The 13,331-nt window shown below is 40.8% G+C and overlaps 1 protein-coding gene across 1 annotated transcript in view; it reads right to left on the reverse strand.

The window, feature by feature from the left end:
• The window catches only part of SLC39A8 (solute carrier family 39 member 8), a 91,507-nt gene that overhangs the window by 64,097 nt on the left and 14,079 nt on the right, over nt 1-13,331 (reverse strand). The gene's annotated exons all lie outside the window — the stretch shown is intronic.

Genomic DNA, 13,331 nt, shown 5'->3' on the forward strand with positions numbered 1-13,331 from the left:
TTGCCCACTGTACGTCATTAAAGACACCCTCCTACACACAATTAGAAAAAAAGAAACAGTGCAGTCAAATAAATATATAATTAATACCATCAGATAGCTTAGCTGTGCAGCATTTGTGTTGAAATTTTAGCTGGACAGGTGGTCAGGGATAGTCACGGTAATCATGGAGAGTGGCAACTATCCAATCACCACGAAGAACACAGAGATGTGGAGATGATAAAACTCAAAGCTCACCTCGTGATAAGAGAATGAGAACAGAATACTAACTGCAGCAGAACTGAATTAACGGCAAGCCTGACTTATTTAAAATAGCTATCTACCAGCAAGTGGAATGAACACAATTTTGGACAGTGGCCTATTTCTGGCTTCAAACAATCTTGATATTTATTATACTTTGACTTAACAAAGTTGAACCCAAAACAAAAGAAAGCAGTTGTCTTGAAAGGGTGGTGCCTCCCAGAGCGGGAACAAACAGGATGAGAGTCCAGCGCCTGAAGAGTGAGGGCAACAAAACCAACCGGTTACACCATGGACAAGGAGGCTCAAACACCCTCACAAGCACACCCTTCCACCTCCAAAACAACGAGCAAACAAATTACGGAAAGGGTAGGATCATCAAGTGCTCCTCAGAAAACAATTCAGGATGATTGTACAGAATGCTATGTGCCTTAATAAAACTCCATGTGCTTTCGCCAGCTCCTTCACATTTATGACAGCTTTACTTCTTTTCATGTTTCTATCTATGACACTGCTGTTCTCAAGCATGCTGCCCTGATGTTTTCTGTGGCCTTTTAAGGTTTCAGATGTCCTCGTGTTCAGCGGGTTGACATTTTTCATAAAGACTCTAAGTTTGAAGTTAAGCTCCTATTCACTGGTCTCTTGCCACATTAGGGTGACCTCAAATGGGCCTTATATGTGTGAAACACCAAAGTAAGGAAGCATTATAGGTAGGGACTAGGTATGTATTACAAAAGAGCCCGCAAAGTATGCTCAAAACCGTTTCAGCAAATAGTTCTGTGCATTTTGGCTTCCGCTTCTGCTCTTCCTTCTTCCTCACCAGTTTTTATGAGTCAGAAGTTTTTCTGCCTCTTTCCTAAACATGTCCTTATGGGAAAGTAGGGGGCTGGTTCAGGGAGAGGATGAAGGAAGCTCAAGGAATTAGGGCAAGTTCCTTCCTTAGCATTTTACACAACTGAGATCTGGTTATAATAAATGCTGAAGAGTGGCAAGATCTGAAAGCTTCAATACTGACAAAGATTCTCTCCTTGACTAAACTGCAGTCAGGCTCCTCTGAGCCCAGGCCTCGACCCTAGCATCCATCCTTACAGGACCTGCAACACCCGGTGTTAGCAAGAAACTTTCTAACTCAGTTTAAAGAGAGTTCCCTCACCCTCCATGTCTGATCACCCTGGTCCTGCCTTCAGCAAGAATCCTGTTAGGTCTGTTTAACCAAAATCCCCCCTACCCTTAATGTTTCCTCTTAGTAATTTTCCATTCACTGACCCCCTCCCCACTCCTACCCCTGCTCCTCCTTGGCTGTAAATCCCTACTAGTCCATGTTGTATTTGGAGTTGAGCCAAGTTCCGTACTGAGGTCTCTTTTCCCCTTGTGATCATTAATTTTGTGTCAATTTGACTGGCCACTGGCTTCCCAAATTAAACATTATTTCTATGATGTTAAACATTATTTCTTAGGTGTCTGCGAGGGTGGTTCCAGATGAGATTACCATTTGAATCGGTGGACTCTGTGAAGTAGATTGCCCTCCCCAGTGTGAGTCCAACCCATTGAAGGTCTGAACAGAATAAAAGGCAGAGGAAGGAATTTGTCCCTTTTTTCCTTCCTCACTGCTTGAACTGGGTCATTTGATTTCATTTTCTCCAACCCTCCCTCTAGAGTTTACACCACTGGCTCCTCCGGTTCTCGGGCTTTCAGGCTCAGGCTAAATTAAAGCATTGGCTTTCCCAATCTGTAGCCTGCAGACAGCAGATCCTGGGACTTCTCAGCCTCCACAATCACATGAGCCAATTCCTCATAATCTCTCATATATATATATATGGTTTTGTTTCTCTGGAGAACTCTAACATACCCCTATTGCAATGTTTCCTGAGTGAAATCTGTTTTTACCACTTCAACTGCTGTTAGGCGCTGGTTTTTTAACACTATCAAGTATAGCCATGTAGTTATACTACAGATTGCATTAACTCCTTCCTTTATTCTACAAATATTTATCAAACCATAAAAGTCTAGGTATAATATTGATGGGAGAAGTAGAAAGTGGGGAAAGCTGAAGGATGACAACCAGGAAGGAAATAGTACAAAGATAAATAAGTAAAACTGCCTTCCATCAGCAAACTTAAATAACTGTGGCAGAAAGAAATTAGATACATGAAGGTCTATAAAACCAGAGAGGAAATTATAAATTCACGAAAAACATAATAATAAAGAACTATGAGAGTTCACATGAGAGAGAAATGATATGCAGAGGAAATAGTCAAAAACAACATTGATGATAGAATGCTGGGACAGTAGAAAGAGATGCTGCTACTGCTGTTGATAGATGCAGGAGGCAGATAAAAGGGAGGGTCCTCGGAGAATCTCTACCTGCCTGAGCAGTGGGAGAATAGGGTGGAGCCATGGGAAGTTCCCCTGCATGCAAGGGGGAGGAGCCTGCCCTCTTCAGTTCCTGTGTTTGTGACCTGGAACCAATCTGTGAGATGGGGGCCTGTTAGCAGGAACTCTGCTCACTTCGCTGAGAGGTTGTTTTTTTCTTTTTTCCTTTTCGTCCAATAAATTCTATTCTCCTCACCCTTCAATGTGTCTGTGTGCCTAATTTTTTCTGGTCGTGTAAGAAGAACCCAGTTTAAGCTGAACTAAGGAACAAAGTTCTGCCACACTGTGATTAGGGAACCTAGGAAGAGAAGCCCATTTGGCAGGATGGTGGCAACTTTGGTTTTAGACATTTCAAGTTGCAATGCTCCTAAGACCCCAAATGCAAAGGATTGGTGAGCTTTCCCTGAGAAAGGTAGAGACCAGAGATAAGGATGTGGCTTCTTCTGCAAAAAGGTCATAGCTGAGTGGGAGTAGTGGAGCAGATCAGGAGAATCAGCATATAAAAAGAACAAAGGCTTGGGAATACATACACAATTTGTGCAAAAGCAAGAAAAAGAGCCAGCGTAAAAGAGCCAGCATATAAGCCCTAGTGAATTAAGCTCAACACATAAGAAACAATCCAGGCCAGTCAAATTTGGTAGATGTCTGTGGTTTTTGCCTTCCTGGAATGATGAAAGACATTTAACCCTTGGGTTTCTGTCCCATCATCTAGTAACAGACCTCCTTACTGCCATGGGAACTCCCTTCGATGTGATTTTGGTAAGCATAGGAGCAGTCTGGATCCTATACTCACCTGTGCTACTGAAAAACTCTTTCTCCACTAGTTCTGCTGAGAGTCTGGGGACATCTTAAGCCATTTCTGCCGCCATGTGAAAGAAGGCGAACTAAGAAGTGGAGAAAGACAGATTTTCAATACCATCACAATACCCTGGATAAGCTGCACCTAAAGCTGATGTGCACCCTGACTCTTAAGTTATGTGGGCCAATGAATTCCCTTTCAGCTTAAGCTAATTAAAGTTGATTTTTTTTCACTCTTACAAATAAAAGAGTACTGATGGATACATAAAGTAATTATTTAAAAGTCACTTTTAAAAGCTAGTGAATGAATGCTACATCATAACCTATAGGAAAACAAAAAGATAAGCCTTTCCACTCTTTAAACCTTCCCCACTTCTTTCTGTTCTCCACACACAGGCTGTTTTCTCTGCTTGGTTGTCTTATCAAGTGGCACCCATTAAATAATACAATACAGTAAGACCATCTGATCCTGTACCATTATACCAAAGCCTTCACACCACACCAGAAATGAAATATCATCCCATTCAAAAGCCACCCCAGAAATGGTTTCAGATTTTGTTTTGCAATAGATTGAGATTCTGTGGGAGGCTGAGTGGCTCACATTCCCAATAAGGACAGTGCTAGGTGTGGTTGTATTCTTTCTGTGGAGGTAAAGGCAGGGAGAGACAGATTACTGTAATGCATTTAGACTCAATGACAATCAACTTTAAATATCATTACAAAGACCCAGAGGAAGCCAGCAGCAGAACTGGGGTTAGTATCCAAGTCTGAAAGAGCTCTGTCTAGCTTCTTTTATTTTAGTCACCTCTACCCTGCCCTGCCCTGCCCTGCCCTGCCAGTGATTGCTACAGCTGTTGTTATTCATTAAGAACTACAGCTACTTTCTGAAATTTGCCATGTATGCAGCTGTGATGAAAGCCATGAAACCCATCCTTCCCCCACCCCAAGTAAATGGCGATCTCCTGTTCTTTAAAGAGATGCAACAAGTAAGAGGTTTAATAAGAATCCACCTATAATCTTTATCTGTTCTGCTCTTATAGAAGCCCATTCCACTTCTCCTTCATTCTCATTCATTTATTCATTAACTGAACAGGGTGCTCACACCTTCTCTGAGTCAGGTATTCTAGTAGGTGTTGAGAATAAGACATGGTTTCCATCTTCAACAATCTCATCATTCAGCATAGAAAGGAGATACATATAAAATAGATAAGCAAATAAAAATATGCAAAACATACCATGTGATTAAAGGAATGAGGTCAGGGAAGGCTTCCTAGAGGAGGACATACATGCACTAAGTTTGTTATTTTGATGCATCTGATTCTTGGGGAAATAAGACATGATACACAAAAAAATTAATGGAGAGATCAGTAATGCAAATGAGTATGGAATTATTTGGTGAATAAATGTTATAAACAATACTTATCATAAGAGTATGCTGGGAAGCATATAAGGACTATAGAAATAGCAAACCATAATATATGCTTAACACATACAACCTTTTTAATCAACCACTCAAATAGATTTTAGGTTAAATTTGGATGAAGAAATCCTGTCTAGAAAGGTAAATTTCTAACGGTACAAGATGAAACAACGTATAAGTGTTAAAGACAGAATTCAGATATATGTCTTCTCATGCCTTTTGACTTGTAAGCCAATATTCTGGCTGCTATGTCTTGGTCCAACACTGAGAAAGATTCAGTGAAAGAATCATTGAGACCCTGCCAGAGAATGTACTTTGTTGCCCCTAATAGTGAGTTGAAACACACAATTAAAGTAACTATTAAACCATATTTAGGATCCCACTCAGAGACTGACTTCAAAAATAACCCTACAATAAGAAATTACTTAATGGACACAATATATATTATTCAGGTGATGGCTACACTAAAAGCCCAGATTTCACCACTACCCAATATATTCATGTAACAAAACTGCCCTCGTACTTACATTTATACAAATAAAAAAAATCCAGCCATGCGCAGTGGTTCACACCTGTAATCCCAGCACTTTGGGAGGCCGAGGCAGGCAGATCACGAGGTCAAGAGATCAAGACCATCCTGGCCAACATGGTGAAACACTGTCCCTACTAAAAATACAAAAATTACCTGAGCGTGGTGGCATACACCTGTAATCCCAGCTACTCGGAAGGCTGAGGCAGGAGAATCGCTTGAACCCAGGAGGAGGAGGTTGTAGTGGGCCGAGATTGTGCCACTACACCCAGCCTGGCGACAGACCGAGACTCCGTCTCAAGAAAAAAAAAAAAAATCCTACAGCTCAAACATCAGCCAACTTTTCTCACCAGGGTGAGAATTTTAGGTAAACTTCACTTTCTGCACTTCATTTCTTTTGCTTTTTCATAATTTTGTTTAGTTTGCAGCTATGAACTTAAACCATTTTTGCAGTTGGCTCCAAATATGCTGTGAAGACAAGTGAGAGGTTCATTCATTTATTTACTCATTCACACAGTCAACACATATTTACCGAGCACTACTGCATGCTAGGCACATAGTAATATTAGTAATCATCTTAATAAATACTAAACTAGATATGAATTCCAGGATTCCAGAGGTTTCTGTCCCATTAAATAATCATTGGGATACCTAAAAGTGTTTTGAATATGGCAACTGGCCAAAGATCCCAAGAGAGCAATTGAAATACATAAATTTAAAATGGTAGTTTGAATTTAACAATTGGGAGGCCACTTCTGACCCTTGAAACAAGTGAACAGTCCCATTAATGTATCCTTTTAGGGCTCACTGAACAATGGAATTGGTGACTTACATGTTCCACACTCACAGCAGGAACATTCAAAGCAGGAGTGACTGAGGAAATTGCTTCCAGATTTGTTCTTCCTGTAATAATGAAACTGCCTCAATTACAAGGCACTCAAGTTTCACTTCCAAATCTCCCATATATATGTATATATCATGTATGTATACATATATACGCACGCTGAATCACCCTCTCCACCTTCTCTTGAAGTTTTTCCCTCTTTAAAGTCCTCTTCAAAGTTTACTCATTATTATTTTATCAAGATAAAAGACAGTTTTCTAAGGTTTGAGCCAAGAACACTCTAAAAATAATCTCTAGGTTTAAGAGGTGCCCAGTCAAGTGACCCCAACTCTGTTTCCCCAAGATTAATTTTTCCATTTTTCCTCGGGTTTTCTTACACTTCTTACTGAAGCCACTCTGGCACTGATGCCACCCACAACACACACTCTCACATACACACTCATACTCATGTACACACACACTCACATGCATACACATACATACACACTTACGTTCACTCTCAAAACTCTTTTTGAAGAGAAGATGAAGAGTGCTTTTCCTGAATATATAATTTAAAGGAGAAAGATGCCTTGTTTTATGATACACTGCTAGGGATAAAAAGATTATTATCAAACAATATATAGAGAATGCTGCTATAAATAAGGACAAATCTGTGCTCCAAATGTTAACAGTGTTTATCTCTGAGTGGTAAAATTATGCGTGGTTTTATTTTTTTTTTCCTTTCTGCTTCTTTATATCAGCCAAAGTTTTTAACAAGGTACTTGTATTTCAGTTTCTTTTAAGAAAAATAAAGTGATTTGTTTGTTTAAAATCTCCTTTTCCAGGTTCCCCTAAACAAAAGGCAGGCTGGAATTCTTTAAAGATTTTACTAAAGAAAAAGAAAGAATGTTGAAAGCTACAACAATCTTTTTAAAAGAGGTTTACAGCATTTTCTGTCTTTGTCATAGTGACGGACAAGTTTCCCAGCCCTGCCCCATTCCATATTCAGCTTTTCAAGGTCTTCTCTTGAAAAGAGAAGGTGTTCTTTTAGATCCCTAAAAGCCTGGTGTAGTGTCAGAGCACAGACACCCAGTCTAGATTCTTGGCTTCCCACCCCTGACATGTCTTCAGGGGGCAGAGGCCACCCTACTTCCCATCATCTGCCAGGGAATCCCATGGGCATTATCCCATTTTGCCAAGATCAAAAGCCTTTGTTTCCTTGCTGTGCACCAAGGGTCTCCCACTCAGTCCTTCCGAGGATAAAGTGTGGAGGGCATGCTGCTTCTTCAACTCAGGGCTGAAGAGATGTCACAAGAAATGAGTGCATCTTGGCCGGGTGCAGTGGCTCACACCTGTAATCCCAGCACTTTGGGAGGCCGAGGCGGGCAGATCACAAGGTCAGGAGATGGAGACCATCCTGGCTAACACGGTGAAACCCCGTCTCTCCTAAAAATACAAAAAATTAGCCGGGCCTCATGACGGGCGCCTGTAGTCCCAGCTACTCGGGAGGCTGAGGCGGGAGAATGGGGTGAACCCGGAAGGTGGAGCTTGCAGTGAGCCAAGATCACACCACTGCATTCCAGCCTGGGCGACAGCGCAAGACTCCATCTCAAAAAAATAAAAAATAAAAAAATAAAATTAGCATGGAATGGTTTTATTGTTGTGTTTAATAAATTAAATATTTTCAAGTTTTCTTAACATTAATTTCTATAATGGTAAGTATTAATAAATATAAATCACATATGCTAAGGCTCTTTGGTATTCTCAATAATCTTTAAGAGTACAAGGGGGTCCTGAGACCAAAACGTTTGAGAATCTAGCAGATAAGAATGACACACCAACAGAGAGAGCCCTTAGGTACCACTTCACTGAGGAGCTAGGAGCTTCTAACCTAATCGTATCCAATACCCTTCTCATCCATATCCATACCCTTCTCACCCTTCTCATCCTGCAACTCCACAAGGTTGTTTCTACTGATGCATCAACCATCAGCATGTTCTTCTTCTGCCCAAAATGCACCCCCTGCACACACACATACCAAAAAAACAAAAAGAAAAACCTTCAAAATTACACATTTCTGGCCTGGCATGGTGGCTCACACTTGTAATCCTAGCACTTTGAGAGACCAAGGCAAGAGGATCACTTGAGCCAAGGAGTTTAAAACCAGCTTGAATGACAAAAAAATAAATAAAAATCAGCCAAGCATGATAGCGCACACCAGTAGTCTCAGCTACTCAGAAGGCTGAGCAGGAGGATCGCTTGAGCCCAGGAGGTCAAGGCTGCAGTGAGTCACGATCATGCCACTGCAATCCAGCCTGGGTGACACAGCGAGACCCTGTCTCAAAAAAATTGTACACATTTATGCCAAGAGTCTAAAGCCTAACACTTAAGAACCTCACTTGCCTGTCTCTAATATTCCTTTCCCCCTTCAGCAGGCCGTAAAAGGATAGATGAATACTCTATTCTAACCAAACAGTTATAATCAGCCTTATATTTTAACTTCACTGTGACTTTGCATCTCCCATGACCCCTGCCTAGAATACGATACATCTCTCAAACTACCCAACTCCTGTCTGTCCTGAAAGGCCCATTTGGAATCCATCTTCTCTGCCTAATATTGCTATACCCACCCCTTCTCCAGATTCCAGACATCCCTGTTATCTATTTGTTTAGCACTTAATGTGTGCTTCCAGGTATTATTATCTTCTCATGAAATGGGTATTTCTTCAATAAGATCATAAAAATCTACAGAGGATGGACTTCTTCCTTTTTATATCTTCTTCAACCCCTAATAAGTCCTTGGACATGTAAGACACTCAATTTATAAACAATTGCTAACTTTGTAGATTAAGGAAAGGAGGTGAATGAAAGGAGATTTCCAACTAGCACACTGTGTTTGAATATAATTCTGAGAAATATAAATCAATAACCTGGGAATCATCTACCAGGACCTCTGGGGAGGCAAATATTCCAGCCATAAGTTTTTCTTCTCATTCTATGAAACTTTCCTAGAATCAGCTCAATGTGGCCCTGATGCTACCAATAAACTAATCCTGATATCAGTGTTTCTAAGTTGCCCTAAAGAATATAGTAATGGCCTACGGAGAAAATCCCAGGCTAAATGAGGAAAAAAATTCCTGGAAAGTTCATAAACTAAAAGTAATGAAAACTTTATTTCCTTCTATTTGATGACCCATGGGTTAAATTTTAATGTACTATTACTTTTATGTTTTTTATGTATGTAATTGGACCCAGGGAAATGCATGAATACCTATTCCATTTCCTCACCTCTCAGTCATTCCTCAGCCCACTGTGGTCTGGCTTCTATTCCCACCACTTCCTTGAAATTATTCTATACAAGGTCACTGGAGCCTCCCTATTGCTGAAGACAATGGGTGCTTCTCAGGCCTTATCTTTCTGTTAATTTTTTTTTTAAATTCATTGCCGGCAACAAAAAACGGAATTGCTGGTTTAGCTTAAATTAAATTAAATCATGCATCTAGGTTGATGCCTAGATCATCTGCTTAAACCAGCAGAATAGAGAGTTCATGTGTCCTTTTAGAGGATGAGGAGGAGGGAAAGGAATATTAATTTAGAAGGTTATTTTGGTTTAAAATTAATCATTAAAAATTTATCAGTTAAAAAGGTTGAAGTTCGGCAGGGCGCGGTGGCTCACGCCTGTAATCCCAGCACTTTGGGAGGCCAAGGCGGGCGGATCACGAGGTCAGGAGATCGAGACCATCCTGGCTAACACAGTGAAACCCCGTCTCTACTAAAAATACAAAAAATTAGCCAGGCGAGGTAGCGGGCGCCTGTAGTCCCGGCTACGCGGGAGGCTGAGGCAGGAGAATGGCATGAACCCCGGGGGGCGGAGCCTGCAGTGAGTCGAGATTGCGCCACCGCCCTCCAGCCTGGGCGACAGCCAGACTCCGTCTCAAAAAAAAAAAAAAAAAAAAAAAGGTTGAAGTTATTTATCAAGCATTTCATTCATTCAACAAATATTTCTTGAATATCGCCTAAATGTCAGACATTATGCTAGTTATGGGCATAGCAGAGGCTTTCCAGGTAAACCCAGTCCTTTGCCTCATGGACCATACAGACTATTGCAGGGTCCATATTAAGACATATATAATTGCAGGGGCCGGGCGCGGTGGCTCACGCCTGTAATCCTAGCACTTTGGGAGACCTAGGCGGGCAGATCACGAGATCAGGAAGTCGAGACCATCCTGGTTAACACGGTGAAACCCCGTCTCTACTAAAAACATACAAAAAAATTAGTCGGGCATGGTGGTGGGCGCCTGTAGTCCCAGCTACTCGGGAGGCTGAGGCAGGAGAATGGTGTGAACCCGGGAGTCGGAGCTTGCAGTGAGCCGAGATTGCGCCACTGCACTCCAGCTTGGGTGACAGAGAGAGACTCCATCTCAAAAAAAAAAAAAAGACATATATAACTGCAGCATAGCCTGGTAAGTGTGGAGGTAGGCTCCATGAATTTGGAGAAGACAGAGGTATTAACTAACTCTGAAGTAATGGGACTGTCAAAGGCTTCCTGGAGAAAGCAGCAACTGAAGGTGAAATGTGAAGGAAAAAGTAGAAATAAGGCTGGAGAAATATGGGAGTGGGGGCAGATGCTTCTGTCGTAAATACCAGGCAAATAGTTTAGAGTTTATTTTAACAATAATGGGAAGTCATGTGAGGATAGTGACATGCTCAGATTTGCATACTAAAGATTCAAGTTGGCTGGGCACAGTGGCTCATGCCTGTAATCTCAGCACTTTGGGAGGCCAAGGCAGGCGGATCACCTGAGGTCAAGAGTTCAAGACCACCCTGACCAATATGGTGAAACCCTGTCTCTACTAAAAATACAAAAATTAGCTGGGCATGGTGGTGGGTGCCTATAGTCCCAGCTATTTGGGACGCTGAGACAGGAAAATTGCTTGAACCTGGAAGAGGGAGGTTGCAGTGAGCTGAGTCGTGCCACTGCAATCCAGCCTGGGGGAGAGATTGAGAATCTGTCTCAAAAAAAAAAAAAAAAAAAAAAAAAAAGATTTAAGTCTGTGAACTCAGCTCTGGACCAAGCTGACTTAATAGACATTTACAGAACTCCCACCCCAAATCAACAGAATATACATTCTTCTCAGCACCACATTGCACTTATTCTAAAATTGACCACATAATTGGAAGTAAAACACTCCTCAGCAAACGCAAAATAATGGGAATCATAACAAACAGTCTCTCAGACCACAGTGCAATCAAATTAGAACTCAGGATTAAGAAACTCACTCAAAACCACACAACTACATGGAAACTGAACAACCTGCTCCTGAATGACTACTGAGTAATAACAAAATTAACGCAGAAATAAGTAATTTCTTTAAGAACAAAGACACAGCATACCAGAATCTCTGGGACACAGCTAAAGCAGTGTTTAGAAGGAAATTTATAGCATTAAATCTCCACAGGAGAAAGCGAGAAAGATCTAAAATCAATACCATAACATCACAATTAAAAGAACTAGAGAAGCAAGAGCAAACACATTCAAAAGCTAGCAGAAGACAAGAAATAACTAAGATCAGAGCAGAACTGAAGGAGATAGAGACACAAAAAGCCCTTCAAAAAATCATTGAATCCAGAAGCTGGTTTTTTTGAAAAGATTAACAAAATAGATAGATTTCTAGCTAGACTAATAAAGAAGAAAAGAGAGAAGAATCAAAAGAACACATAAAAAATGGCAAAGGGGAAGATTAACACTTATCCCACAGAAATTCAAACTACCATCAGAGAATACTATAAACACCTCAACGCAAATAAACTTGAAAATCTAGAAGAAATGAGTAAATTCCTGGACACGTACACCCTCCCAAGACTAAAACAGGAGGAAGTTTAATCCCTGAATAGACCAATAACAAGTTCTGAAATGGAGGCAGTACTTAATAGCCTACCAACCAAAAAAAGTCCAGTACCAGATGGATTCACAGCTCTGTATCGGTATTCATGGATACAGAGGAGCTAGTACCATTCCTTCTGATACTATTCCAAACAATAGAAAAAGAGAGACTCTTCCCTAAGTCATTTTACAAGGCCAGCATCATCCTGATACCAAAACCTGGCAGAGACACAACAAAAAAAGAAAATTTCAGGTCAATATCCCTGATGAACATCGATGCAAAACTCCTCAATAAAATACTGGCAAACCAATTCCAGCAGCACATCAAAAAGCTTATCCACCACGATCAAGTCAGTTTCATCCCTGGAATGCAATGCTGGTTCAACATACACAAATCAATAAACATAATCCATCACATAAAGAGAACCTCTGAAAAAAAACCATATAATTATCTCAATAGATGCAGAAAAGGCTTTTGATAAGATTCAACACCACTTCATGCTGAAAACGCTCAATAAACTACGTATTGATGGGATGTATCTCAAAATAATAAGAGCTATTTATGACAAGCCCACAGCCAATATCATACTGAATGAGCAAAAGCTGGAAGCAGTCCCTTTGAAAACCGGCACAAGACAAGGATGCCCTCTCTCACCACTCCTATTCAACATAGTACTGGAAGTTCTGGCCAGAGAAATCAGGCAAGAGAAAGAAATAAAGTGTATTCAAATAGGAAAAGAGGAAGTCAAATTGTCTCTGTCTGCAGATGACATGACTGTATATTTAGAAAACCCCATCGTCTCAGCCCAAAATCTCCTTAAGCTGATAAGCAACTCAGCAAAGTCTCAGGATACAACATCAATGTGCTAAAATCACAAGCATTCCTATACACCAATAACAGATGACAGCCAAATCATGAGTGACCTCCCATTCACAATTGCTACAAAGAGAATAAAATACCTGGGAATACAGCTTACAAGGGATGTGAAGGACCTCTTCAAGGAGAACTACAAACCACTGCTCAAGGAAATAAGAGAGGACACAAATGGAAAAACATTCCATGCTCATGGATAGGAAGAATCAATATCATGAAAACGGCCACACTGCCCAATGTAATTTATAGATTCAATGCCATCCCCATCAAGCTGCCATTTACTTTCTTCACAGAATTGGAAAAAACTACTTTAAATTTCGTATGGAACCAAACAAGAGCCCATATAGCCAAGACAAGCCTAAGCAAAAAGAACAAAGCTGGAGGCATCACGCT

Source organism: Nomascus leucogenys, chromosome 9, assembly GCF_006542625.1.
Source record: "Nomascus leucogenys isolate Asia chromosome 9, Asia_NLE_v1, whole genome shotgun sequence".
In the NCBI taxonomy this organism is placed as follows: domain Eukaryota; kingdom Metazoa; phylum Chordata; class Mammalia; order Primates; family Hylobatidae; genus Nomascus; species Nomascus leucogenys.